The sequence below is a fragment of the Nomascus leucogenys genome, chromosome 20 (genome assembly GCF_006542625.1).
Source record: "Nomascus leucogenys isolate Asia chromosome 20, Asia_NLE_v1, whole genome shotgun sequence".
Lineage (NCBI taxonomy): Eukaryota > Metazoa > Chordata > Mammalia > Primates > Hylobatidae > Nomascus > Nomascus leucogenys.
In genome coordinates, this window is record NC_044400.1 from 83,284,993 (window position 1) to 83,298,249 (window position 13,257).

The 13,257-nt window shown below is 39.6% G+C and overlaps 1 pseudogene across 1 annotated transcript; it reads right to left on the reverse strand.

Moving 5' to 3' along the window:
* Nucleotides 1-3,728: 3,728 nt before the first annotated feature.
* Nucleotides 3,729-5,583, reverse strand: LOC100607323 (annotated as a pseudogene). The gene has a single exon (XR_001114087.2). The product of XR_001114087.2 is annotated as an ATP-binding cassette sub-family A member 10 pseudogene (transcript).
* Nucleotides 5,584-13,257: the final 7,674 nt, after the last annotated feature.

Consider the following 13,257-nt stretch of genomic DNA (forward strand, 5'->3'; position numbering starts at 1 on the left):
TCTGGCTAATTTTTTTCACTATTTTTTGTAGAGACAGGGTTTTGCCATGTTTCTCAGGCTGGTCTTGAACTCCTGGGCCCAAGCACTCCACCTGTCTTGGCCTCTCAAAGTGCTAGGATTACAGGCATGAGCCATCAGGCCCAGCTGCTGCTTTTTTAAAAAATAATAAGTAGCTTTCTGAGATCTTTAATTTTAATTATGTACTTATTGGAGACAGGGTCCTGCTATATCGACCAGACTGGTTTTGAACTCCTGGCCTCAAGCAAAAGTTAGCTTCTATATACAGAAAAATTAAACAATCTTACTCCCTTCAACATAGTATTTATGTCACACTCTACATTTTTTTTTTTTTTTTCTTGAGATGGAGTCTTGCTCTGTCGCCCAGGCTGGAGTGCAGTGGCGCAATCTCGGCTCACCGCTAGCTCTGCTCCCGGGTTCACGGCATTCTCCTGCCTCCGCCTTCCTACTAGCTGTGACTACAGGCGCCCGCCACCACGCCCGGCTAATTTTTTGTATTTTTAGTAGAGACGGGGTTTCACTGTGTTAGCCAGGATGATCTCAATCTCCTGACCTCGTGATCCACCCACCTTGGCCTCCCAAAGTGCTGGGATTACAGGCGTGAGCCACTGTGCCTGGCCTCACATGCTACATCTTTTTATATTGTATACCCATTAACAATTTATTGAAGTTATTTTTAATAATTTTTTCTTGTAGTTTTTATACCAGAGTTAAAAGTGATTTTTGACCATAATTACAGTTTTATAGCCTTCTAAATTTGACTATGTATATATGATTTTCAGTAATATTTACATTTTTGTTGTAAGTTAGGATTCCATTACAACTTGAAAAATTCTCATTAGCATTTTTTGTAAGTCAGGTCTAGTGATGAAAAATTTCCTCAACTTTTTTCAAATCTGAGATTTTGATTGATACATCATTTCTAAAGAACAGCTTTGTCAGGTGTAGTCTTAGTTGTCAAGTTTTTTTTTTTTTTTTTGAGATGGAGTTGCTCTCTGTCACCCAGGCTGGAGTGCAGTGGCGCGATCTCGGCTCACTGCAAGCTCCGCCTCCCAGGTTCACGCCATTCTCCTGCCTCAGCCTCTCTGAGTAGCTGGGACTACAGGCGCCCGCCACCACGCCCGGCTAATTTTTTGTATTTTTTAGTAGAGACGGAGTTTCACCGTGGTCTTGATCTCCTGATCTCGTGATCCGCCCGCCTCGGCCTCCCAAAGTGCTGGGATTACAAGCGTGAGCCACCACGCCCAGCCAGTTGTCAAGGTTTTTTCTTTTTCTCTCTTCATTTGCACTTTAAATATACGGTTTCACTTCCATGTGGCTTGCATGGTTTTTGCTGGGCAGTCTGCTGATAACCTTATAGAAGTTCCCTTGTATGTGAAGAATCTCTTTTCTCTTGCTTCTTTTAAGAATCTCTCCTTGTCTTTGAATTTTGGCATAATTATAACATGTTACGGACAATTTTTGTTAGATTCGTCTTGCTACAGACATTTTGAGCTTTTCAATTTAATGTCTATATTTCTTCCAAGATTGGGAGAAATTTAAGACATTATATCTTTAAACAATTTTTAAAATTTTTTCTCTCTCATGAACCCCCTAAAATACATACATTCTTACTGTTTATTATGCAGTATGGGGCCCAAATGCTTTATTCACTCTTACATTCTTTTTTAAAATCCTAATTAGAAACTTTCAAATGACTTACTTTTACATCTGCTTTTTTTTTTTCCTGTGTAACGAGGTCTCCTGTTAAAGCTTTCTCTTAAATATTTTAGATCTCCTATTGTGTACTTCAGCTCCAGCATATCTATTTGGTTCTCTTTTAATGGGTTCTCTTTATTATATTTGTGATTTTGTTCATACGTTGTTGCAAAAGAATTTAGTAATGTGTGGTCTTTTTGCATCTCGTTGAGATTCTTTAAGATAATTATTTTGAATTCTTGACCATTTTTTAGATCTGTGTCTTACTGTAAGTGGTTACTGGAGCATTTTTAGTTTCCTTTGGTGATGTTATGTTTGCCTGATCCTTCATGATCTGTGATACCTTGTTTTTATGTCCTTGCATCTGAAGGAGTAAATACCTCTTTCAGTCATTATAGATTAGTTTGGGGGGGTAAATATTTTCTCCTATTGGATCTCTGTGCTGACGAGATTGCAGTAAGGTGCACTGGATCCGGATCACAGTGAAGTTCATTCTTGGCAGAGCTGTTATTAGGACATCAGACGATTGTGGATTCTGTTTTCTGGGAAGACTGAACTTTCTTCAGGATCTTGATCAGTAAGACTGGTGCTGAGGAAAAAAAGTCTTCGGTTATATAGGCAGATGACAGAGCTGATACAATCCATGTGAGCAGGTGTGGCTTCTGCTGTGTGGCTCTTGCTGGGTTTTTGGAAATCCTCTAACCCAGTCACTGGACAGGTTCCTAGATGAGAAGTACTGACCCTTGGTCACAGCTGAGAGGGTGTGGAACTGATTCATAGGGCTGCTTCAGGATACACAGCTGAGACCAAAGTCTTCAGGTTTGTTTCTGGGTTCATGGCATTTATCCCTCCAGATTCTTGGGTGAGCAGGACTGCTCCCAGACTTTAGCTGACAGGGACTGGAGGTAGGTTTTGGGACTGGAGCTGGGTTTTAGGATTGCTTCAAGATTCACAGTGGGAATAAAGTCAGCCAGCATGCCTACAGGGGCACATATAGGTGTGCTTTTTGGCAGGTCCCAGGTTAGGAAAAACTGCTTCTGGACTTTGGTTTCATGGACTGGGAGCCAGATTACAGTGCCACATCAAAATCCACCATTAAATAAATATTGGCAAGCCTACATCCAGGAGTACAGATGGATGTTTCTGTCTGTGGGTTCCTGCATGTGCAGGATTTCTTCCACACCATGATAGATGTGTGCAAGGGGCTAATTCGGAGACCACAGAGAGGACCAACATCTAAATTCCTTTCACCTGAGACACAGGACATTATGAATCTTCCTTGGTGTCTTGGCAGATGGTGCTAGTGGCATAAACAAAGCCAAGTGGTCTACAGCTGTATTTACAATGACAATTAGTCATATTTTATTTTGTAGCTGGGACTATGATGGGCAAGCATGCCCCTCAAGCAAGCTCATGCCCTCTCAATACAGCCCTCCTCAGTCTTGGGTTTACACCCTTTGACATGGATTCCAAAGTTCTCATAAAGGTTCTTTTGCCAGGGCACAACTGCTTTTTTTTTTTTTTCTTTTCTTTTTTTTTTTTGAGATGGAGTCTCACTCTGATCACCCAGGCTGGAGTGCAGTGGCGCCATCTCAGCTCACTGCAACCCCTGCCTCCCAGGCTCAAGCAATTCCCCTGCCTGAGCCTCTCGAGTAGCTGGGATTACAGATGCCCGCCACCATGCCCAGCTAATTTTTATATTTTTAGTAGGGATGGAGCTTCACCATGTTGGCGAAGCTAGTCTCGAACTCCTGACCTCAGGTGATCCACCCACCTCGGCCTCTGAAAGTGCTGGGATTACAGGTGTGAGCCACCGTGCCTGGCTTGCCACTTTTTTTTTTAAGTCCATCAAAGTTTTATTTATAAGAAATAAATTTACATGTAACCCAAACACAACAACTCTGGTATTACATTAATACAGCTATAACATTAATGCAGCAATTTTATAACACAAAAGTGTTATAAGGACATGGGAAATGTTCGTGAACTGTGAGGTGAAAAGATACAGAAAAAGACTATGCCTACTGATATTACCTTTGAAAAAGGACCCATAAAAATACATTGAATATTAGTTGGCTAAGGAAAATATTAACTGTGGTACTTTCTTACAGATTATGGTTATCTTCTTCCATATAATTTCAATATGTACTAAAATTCACATCTATTTTATAATCAGAATGTCATTATAATTAAATGTTATGTTGTGCCATTTCATCAGATCTTATTATAGTCAATGTCACATTAAATTAGAATCTGAGTAACTAATGTTTAAAAATAGCTGATACATTTGAAATTTAGGCAAAAAACTCATTTTTATTTGTAAAATGTGCTCAGTGTTAACTTTATTGATAATAACCAAAAACAAACCTAATATTTTATGATTTTTAAATTATTTTTAAGCACAAAATAGACCCATGTTGGGGATGAATAACATGTCTGATTTTGTTAATTTTGTCTACTACTTTTCCCTATATTTCCTTGTTTCCTTCATCCTAAAATTTTTAAAAATGAAAACTTTAATCATTGTTGCATGTTTAAACTACTGAATATTTTCTTTTGTTAACTGAAGTAAAAGGAAACATTTTTGTAGAATTATGGAAACTAACAATGTAGTAGGACTTAAAATTGAATGTTAGGAGGTTCTTCGTTTTAAGAATCTTCTGTGGGAGAAGTTTCCATCGAACTGTTGTATCAATTTTATCATCAACATTTCCAGCAGTGCCTGCTCTTTACAGAGTTCTAAGAACACCTGCTCCAAGGTAGCCTGAGAGAGGCTGTATTCCTCCAGGTTGAAGGTCTGTTTCACTGCCTCTAATTTGAAAAAGGCCTGAGACAGAGGATGGACATCCTCCATGGGTAACTTATATGCCATTAAAGAGGAATATCTTTCTGGCCAAGCAGCCTGTGGGAAAAGCTTCAAAATCTCTGTGTGGAGAGCTTCCACCTCAGTAGGTTCTTTCATTTTTATTTCTAGTAAATAATATTTACCAAACTTGTTTTTCAGCTGTTGAATGGAACCAATACACCTTAGCGTTCCTGACACCATGATGGCCACACGGTCACAAACAGACTTAGCCTCTGACATGTAATAGGTATTCAAGAGGGCGCCCCTCTCCTTGTTTTTAACGGTAGCCTGAAGTATCTGCCACATTGCTGCTGCCCCTCAGGGTCCATCCCGGTGAACAGCTCGTCTAGAAGCACCACTGATGGGTTCCCCAGTATGCTCAGCACGAAGCATAGCTTTCTCTTTATTTCCTCTGATAGAGTTTTCACGGGAGCCTTAAGTTGCTCCTGGAGCTTGAGAGCTTCCACCAATCATGAAATACTAAGAGCAGCATCTTCTTTACCCAGTCCTTTCACAGCTGCATACAACTCCAGGTGTTCTTTCATTGTAAGTTTGGGCCACAGTGAGTTCTCCTGAGGGCAGTACCCAAGAACTTGAGGCTGTTGTCACGCTGTTGCCTTACTGATGCTCTGTTGCCTTGTAACACCACCACTCCTGCAGTTGGCATTGTGCACCCAGTTATCATTTTAATGGAAGTACTTTTGCCAGCTCCATTGTGTCCTAGTAATCCCAAAACTTCACCTTTTTTTTAACACAAAAGGAAACATTTCTGATGGCTGCTTTCTTCTTTCTTGTTGAAAAGCAACTTTCTTTGTCTCATAATATTCCTTGTGTAAACAGTTTGCAGTTATGACTGGTTCCTCCTCCAAGTTTGGAGTAGTGAGTGCATTTGCTGCTTGGACTCTTTCAGCTTGAACATCTTCATCTTCTTCAGACTCTTCTGGATTGGAATGAGTTTCTCTACTTCGTGGAGAGATTCTGGAAACTGGGTCTTTATTCATTATTTCATTTCCTTACTTCATTTCCAGACACCTTATGACAAAAAGGAAAATAACACTCTGAAGGTATGGTATTAAGTTCGTTAAAAGAATGGTTTTATTGACTTCATTTATTCTATGTCCAGACTGTCCAAGTTTCTCATATACATAAAGTCGAGCTGGATCAATGACATGACATATCCTAGGAAAGTAAAGGAAGGTATGAATATCATGCACAAAATTAAGTTGGGTTTTTCGTACTGAGTTGATACCAGAATTGCGGATACACATATTAAGATAATAAAAAAGCCAAAAGACCAAAAGCCATTATTTTTTCTCCACTTGCAAAAGATGAATGAAAGCACATACATGAGGAATATAAGAGAAACTGCACAACCAATTATGCATACCACCAAAACAAACATGAGTTCCCATGGAAGCTGGAATCCCAGAAATATGAAGTAGTAAATTAAATGTATTGAAAGGAGAATCAAGAAGTGTAATGCAATGTCCACCAGAGCCTGTCCACACCATTACGCTGAAGGCCAGAGGCCTGAAATCCATAACTGGGATTGAACTTTTTTTTATAATCACTGCTGCTTATGCCAATATAAGGAGAAATGCAGTTTGTGATCAACAACAAAACTATGGACCCATCTATAAAACCAAGATCCAGCACTATGTCATCATGAGAAAATGAGGTGCTCTCCGTTTGACTAAGCTCTGTGAAGTTAAAAATTCCAATAAGGGCATTGCTAACAATTCCCATAAGAACAGGAAAACAATTCGATTTCTTGGTATTACCTGCAACTGAAAATCTAATCCTTCTGGTCACCAGACACTATGATGGCTCCATTGTAGGAGGGATCATCTGAGCCATTTCTGTTTCTGAAGTCATCTATTTCCAAAACTAAATCCTGACGCTTCAGTGAATGCACGAAGTCTTCAATATTTGATCCTGCAGCAAAGATGAATTTAGAAAGCCAAGAGGGGTAGAGGAAACGGTAGGAAGAACCCTGTGGACACTCTCAGCCCCCAGTGAAGCCATCTTTTTGCCACATTTTTTTTTAACCGTAGAAGATGTGGGTAGAGAACCTCTTATTCTGCCATCCTGCTGTCATTCCCCTTGTATATTTTACTTTCTGATATGTTCTATGTCAAATATTTTTTATTTTGAATTCAAAATGTCTGAAATAAAATGCTCAGATTTTCAAATTGTGGAATAAGTAAATGTATTAAATGCCTCATTCTCATCAGAGCATTTTATTAATTATTGACTTAATTTTCTTTTGCTGCTGTACCTTGAATGCTAAAGATTCAAAATGCCAGCTCTTCATAAGTACATAGTCACAGTTGAAAACTGTAGTTATTTAAAAGATTGTCTTATGATACATCTATATTAGATTCAATATTTTATAGGTCAGAATTTTTTATTCTAGTTTTCAACTCCATTTTAGTGGTTTGTTTTTAATCTTTATATATATATATATATAAATTTTGAGACAGGGTTTTGCTCTTGTTGCCCAGGCTGGAGAGCAATGGCATGATTTTGACTCACCGCAACCTCTGCCTCCCGGGGAGGCGATTCTCCTGCCTCAGCCTCCCGAGTAGCTGGGATTACAGGCATGCACCACCACACCCGGCTAATTTTTTGTGTTTTTAGTAGAGATGGGGTTTCTCCGTATTGGTTAGTCTGGTCTCGAACTCCTGACCTCAGGTGATCCACCTGCCTTGGCCCCCCAAAGTGCTGGGATTACAGGTATCAGCCACTGTGCCTGGCCTAATCTTCATTTTTGTATGGTAATTTTAAACTGTACCTTTTATGACCACGTGGTGTTTAATTCAAATAAATGTCATTGGGTTTCACTTGGAGCAAATTAAAAAATATATATATAAATCAGACATTTCTCTTGGCAAGAAAGTTATCTATGTAGTATTTGCCTGTATAAATATTGCCCTAGGTGTTTATAAATGTTTTATTTACTTGGGTGTTCATCATTGTTTTCTTGTGTGGGTGAGTAGTCCAAGAAACAATGTAAAATTACCATCTATTTATGTTTGATTATATTATTCTGTGAGAGAAACACTCGTTATTTGAAGGCGATTTTTACAGACTGTAACCTTTTTAGGTAGATGTAAATATTTAGTTGTGATGAAAAATGTGTAATTGCCATCTTAAATATTTTCAAGTGTACAGTCTAGTGGTATTAAGTACATTTACTTTATTTTGCAGTGGATCTCTAATTTTACCTTACAAAAGTAAAATTTAATACCTTATAAACAATAAACTGCCCTTTTTCCCTTTTTCTTCAGCTCCTGAAGAATACCATTTTACTTATTGTTTCTATTATTTTGACTGGTTTCCATATTCTTATCAATGTAATTATATAATGTGTTTCTTTTTGACTATTATATGTAACATATTCTCAGGCTTTGTTTTTGTAAGATTATGTCAGAATATCTTTGTTTTAAAATGAAATAATATTCTATTATATGTATATGTCACATTTTAAAAATTCGATACTGATCTCTAAAGGGGTATTTGTATTCTTTCCAGGAATCATCTTTTGTAAATAATAATGAAGAACATGCATGTGTAAATACCTATTTAAAGTCTTGTTTTGTTTTTTTTTGCCAGAGTCTCGCTGTCACCCAGGCTGGAGTGCAGTGGCATGACTTCGGCTCACTGCAACCTCTGCCTCCCAGGTTCATGCCATTCTCCTGCCTCAGCCTCCTGAGTAGCTGGGACTACAGGCGCCTGCCACCATGCCCGGCTAATTTTTTGTTTGTTTGTTTGTTTGTTTTTTGTATTTTTAGTAGAGATGGGGTTTCACAGTGTTAGCCAGGATGGTCTTGATCTCCTGATCTCGTGATCCACCCGCCTTGGCCTCCCAAAGTGCTGGGATTACAGGCATGAGCCACTGTGCCTGGCCTAAAGTCCTGCTTTAAATGTTCTTGGAATAGTTTAGATATAGTGTCGTAGTACTATGTGTATGTTCATATTTTTATTTCCCAAGCCTTTGATGTTATATCCAAAAGGTGATTGCTAAGACCAGTTGCATGAAGGCTTCACTGTCTGTTTTTATTAGATTCCACATATGCGTAAGGTCATGTGGTATTTGTCTCAGTGTATCTGGTTTCCTTCCGTAACATGATCCAGCAATTTGAATTCTTTTTTTCTTGCATATATAGTCTTAGAATCAAAAGAACCATCTTAAATTACAATGTTTATTGTTTAAATATATGTCACCTTGTGATACATTTTTTTCTATAATGGCTGTACTAACTTACAGTCTTACCAGCTGAATATGTTAACTTTTCTATACCTTCTCATAATTTTTTTCTTTCTAATTACAGTCATTCTAACTGCAGTGAAGTTGCATCTTGTTGTGGCTTTGATTTGCATATCTCTGATAATTAGTGATGCTGAGCATCTTCGCATGTTTTTGGCCATTTGTAGTTCTTCTTTTGAAAATTGTATCTTAGCCGAGTGCAGTGGCTCACGCCTGTAATCCCAGCAGTTTGGGAGGCTGACGCGGGTGAATCACCTGAGGTCAAGAGTTTGAGACCAGCCTAGCCAACATGGTGAAACCCCATCTCTACTAAAAATACAAAAATTAGCCAGGCGTGATGGCCCACACCTGTAATCCCAGCTACTCGGGAGGATGAGGCGGAAGAATCACTTGAGCCCGGAGGCGGAGGTTGCAGTGAGCTGAGATCAGGCCACTGAACTCCAGCCTGGGTGACAGAGTGAGAACCTGTCTCAAAAAAAAAGAAAAAAAAAAGAAAAAGAAAAATGTGTCTGTAAGTCTCTTGCCTATTTTCAAATTATGTGTTATATATGTTGTTATATATTCTGCAAGTTTATCTTGTCATATGTATATTTTGCAAATATTTTCTTTCATTCTATAGATTATCTCTTCATTGTTTACTGTGCAAAACATTCTTAGTTTGTTGTAATCCCATTTGCATATTTTTGTGTGTCTTTTGAGGTCTTAAAAATTCTTTGTTCTTCAATATGTGGTAAAGCATTCCTCTGTTTTACTTCAAATAGCTTTACAGGTTTAGGTTTCCTTTTTTTTTTTTTTTTTTTTTTTTGAGACGGAGTCTTGCCCTGACACCAAGGCTGGAGTGCAGTGGCACTATCTCGGCTCACTGCAACCTCCGCCTCCCGGGTTCAAGCAATTCTCCTGCCCCAACCTCCCAAGTAGCTGGGATTACAGGCACACACCTCCATGCCCAGCTAATTTTTGCATTTTTAGTAGAGATGGGGTTTCACCATGTTGGTCAGGCTGGTCTCGAACTTCTGACCTCGTGATCCGCCCGCCTCGGCCTCCCAAAGTGCTGGGATTAAAGGCGTGAGCCACCACGCCCGGGTTCTATTTAAATCTTTATTTGTGATTGAGTTTTTATCATAAGAGGTAGGGGCCTAGGTTCATTTTTTAATTATGTAGATAATCAATTTTTCAAGCACCATTTATTGAAAAGACTGTCTTTTTCCAGCTGTGTGTTCTGGACATCTTTGTTGAAAATCACTTGGTTCTAGGTTCATGAATTTATTACTAGGCTCACTGGATACTTTGATCTATTTTTATGTCAGTATCATCCTGTTTTGCTCACTATAGCTTCATAGTATGTTTTGGAGCCAGGAAGTATGATGCTCCTAGCTTTGTTCTTTTGGCTCAGGATTACTTTTGCTGTTCGTGGGTCTTTGGTGGTTCCCTATACATTTTAATCTTTTTTTTTTCGATTTCTGTGAAAAAAGTCATTGGCATTTTGATAGAGATTGCATTGAATCTGTAGATCATCTTGTGTAGTATAGCCACTTTTATATTTTTTCAATTCATGAGCAAAAAATATCTTTCAATTTTTCATGTCTTTTTCAGTTTTTTTTTTTTTTTTTTTGAGACGGAGTCTCGCTCTGTCGCCCAGGCTGGAGTGCAGTGGCGCAATCTCGGCTCACTGCAAGCTCCGCCTCCCGGGTTCATGCCATTCTCCTGCCTCAGCCTCTCCGAGTAGCTGGGACTACAGGCGCCCACCACCACGCCCGGCTAATTTTTTTTTGTATTTTTAGTAGAGACGGGGTTTCACCGTGGTCTTGATCTCCTGACCTCGTGATCCGCCCGCCTCGGCCTCCCAAAGTGCTGGGATTACAAGCATGAGCCACCGCGCCCGGCCCTTTTTCAGTTTTTTATCAATGTTATATAATTCTCAGTGTAGAGAGTGTTTACCTTTTTAATTAAGTTTGCCACTAGACATCTAGACATCTTTATTTTTATTGTGTATGTAGAAGGAGTATTTGGCAAAATTCAACATGCCTTTGTGCTTTAAGAAACTCAACAAATTAGGTATAGATGGTATGTACCCCAACACAATAAAGCCATGTATGACAAATCAATGACTGATATCATACTAAACAGGAAAGAGCAGAGCACTTTTTATCTGAGATCTCGGACAAGACAAGGATGTGTTCATTTTATATTATACTTGTGTATGACAATATTCAACTGTCTACACTGTAAGACTGTGAAGCATGGCCGGGCATGGTGGCTCATTATCCCAGCCTGTAATCCCAGCACTTTGGGAGGCTGAGGCAGGTGGATCATTGCTGGGGCTACCAGAAGTGCCAAGATGAGATTACCTAGAGAAACAGGCAGGTTGGCCAAGCAGCTAGGGGCACCACCCTTTATGGGGAACTCCTTATGGCCCTTATTCCAACTTAGCCTAACAACCTGCCCCCCTGCAATATGCTCAAGAGAAAAAGAAATGGGGTATCAAATGTGAATGTACCCTAGGACCTGTAAGATTGTGTAAATTGAGAGTTTTTTTTTTTTTTTTTTTTTTTTGAGACAGAGTCTCAGTTGCCCAGGCTGGAGTGCAGTGGCTTGATCTCGGCTCACTGCAAGCTACACCTCCCAGTGGCTAATTTTTTGTATTATTAGTAGAGACGGGGTTTCACCGTGTCAGCCAGGATGGTCTTGATCTCCTGACCTCGTGATCCGCCCACCTCGGCCTCCCAAAGTGCTGGGATTACAGGCGTGAGCCACTGTACCTGGCCCTGTGAGAGTTTTTGTTTTGTTTTGTTTTCCCCAGGTCCTCCAGCAGGAAGCAAAAAGGGCACTCCATAATTCTTGTCTTTTTGGGAGACAGAATCTCTATCAGCTGTAAACAACAGACAAACAAAACTAAAACTCTCTTTTTGACAAGTTTGTAAAGCCTGGACGTCTATAATAATCCTCCAGGCCCTAAGCCACTCTCCTTAATTCAGCCAGTTCAGCAACAAGAAGCCTACCCAGTGGGAAGAATGGTAGGTAGACTTCACTTAATTGCCAACCTATCTAGGCTAGAAATACCTTCTGATTTTTGGGGACCCTCTTACTGCCTGGGTTGAAGCCTCTCATACTAGAAAAGATTCAGGTACTTGCCAGGATCATTCTGAAAGAAATTATCTCTTTGGGTTTCCACGGTCTTCACAAAGTAACAATGGTCCATATTTTATTTTACAAACTACCCAAGCAGTGGCAAAAGCCCTACGGGTAAAATACTTTTCACACTCCTCCTGAAAGCCACAGTCTCCCAGGAGAGTAGAAAGGACTAACCAAGCTATTAAAAGGACCCGGGGCAAATGATGCCAGGAAGCCTCTTTCCCATGGCTAGAACTTCTGCCCATGGCACTTCTTCAGATCAGAACAGCCCCTAAATTATATCTATGCCTTAGTTTCTTCGAAGTCCTATATTAGAGACCCTTTCTACATGCAAACCTATTATTATACCCAGAGGTTACCAAATTAACCCAGTACATAAAATCGCTGACTCAATTTCAAGAGGCCATCCAGGAGTTTGGACAAACAATTATGAGTTTGACCCCCACTCCAACAACCCTTATAACCAGGCAGGGTAACAAGTCCTCATTAAAATCTGGAGACATGGGTCTCCTGGATCTCAACTAACCCCATTACAAAAGAACAATTTTACTATCATACTTCTCACCCCAATAGCTATCAAGTTTCCTGGCATCTCTAGCTGGACATACTACTTTTGAATACAACTGGAAACACGTTAAGCAACCAAAGATGGAACCAATACTCAGCTACTCCTGTGAGCCACCGGAGGACTTACAAATTTCTCTCTAAATGAGAAGCTAAGTAATGCTCTTCCTCATTTTATCTCAAAGTAGGGTAGTCCCAATATTGGCAATATTATTTGCAGTGGTACTCTTGATTCTTACCTTAACCCTACCTTGCGCACCACCGGGTGTTCCATTAAGAGCTTGCTTTATCTAATATTAATTTTTTAACCTAGTTATTTTACTTTTGACTGCTTTAGTCCATCAGCAATGTAGTATTTTCATGTTTACATTAGAAGTCATAATACTCTTTGCAGATTTACTAATATGCCTTTGTTACTGTAAACCAACACCCTCTCCAGGGAAGTTTGCTATGTCCCTCCTACATTTAAACATCAAAGCCATAATCTGAGTAGTGATCTCTCTCTCTCTCTAATACTCATTGGGTTAACAGTCTCTTCTTAATCAAGCATCTCAATTTGGCCCTATTCTACTTCCCTTGGAACCATGCAGCCTAATGTTCTATGATCATTACTCATACTTCTGACTAAAGTCACCCTCATATGCCCTAACTGCCCACAACTTTTTTTTAAGCACTTTGCAGGCAACTCCACAACTACTAAACTCTACCAGTTCTTCCTATGCCTCAACCT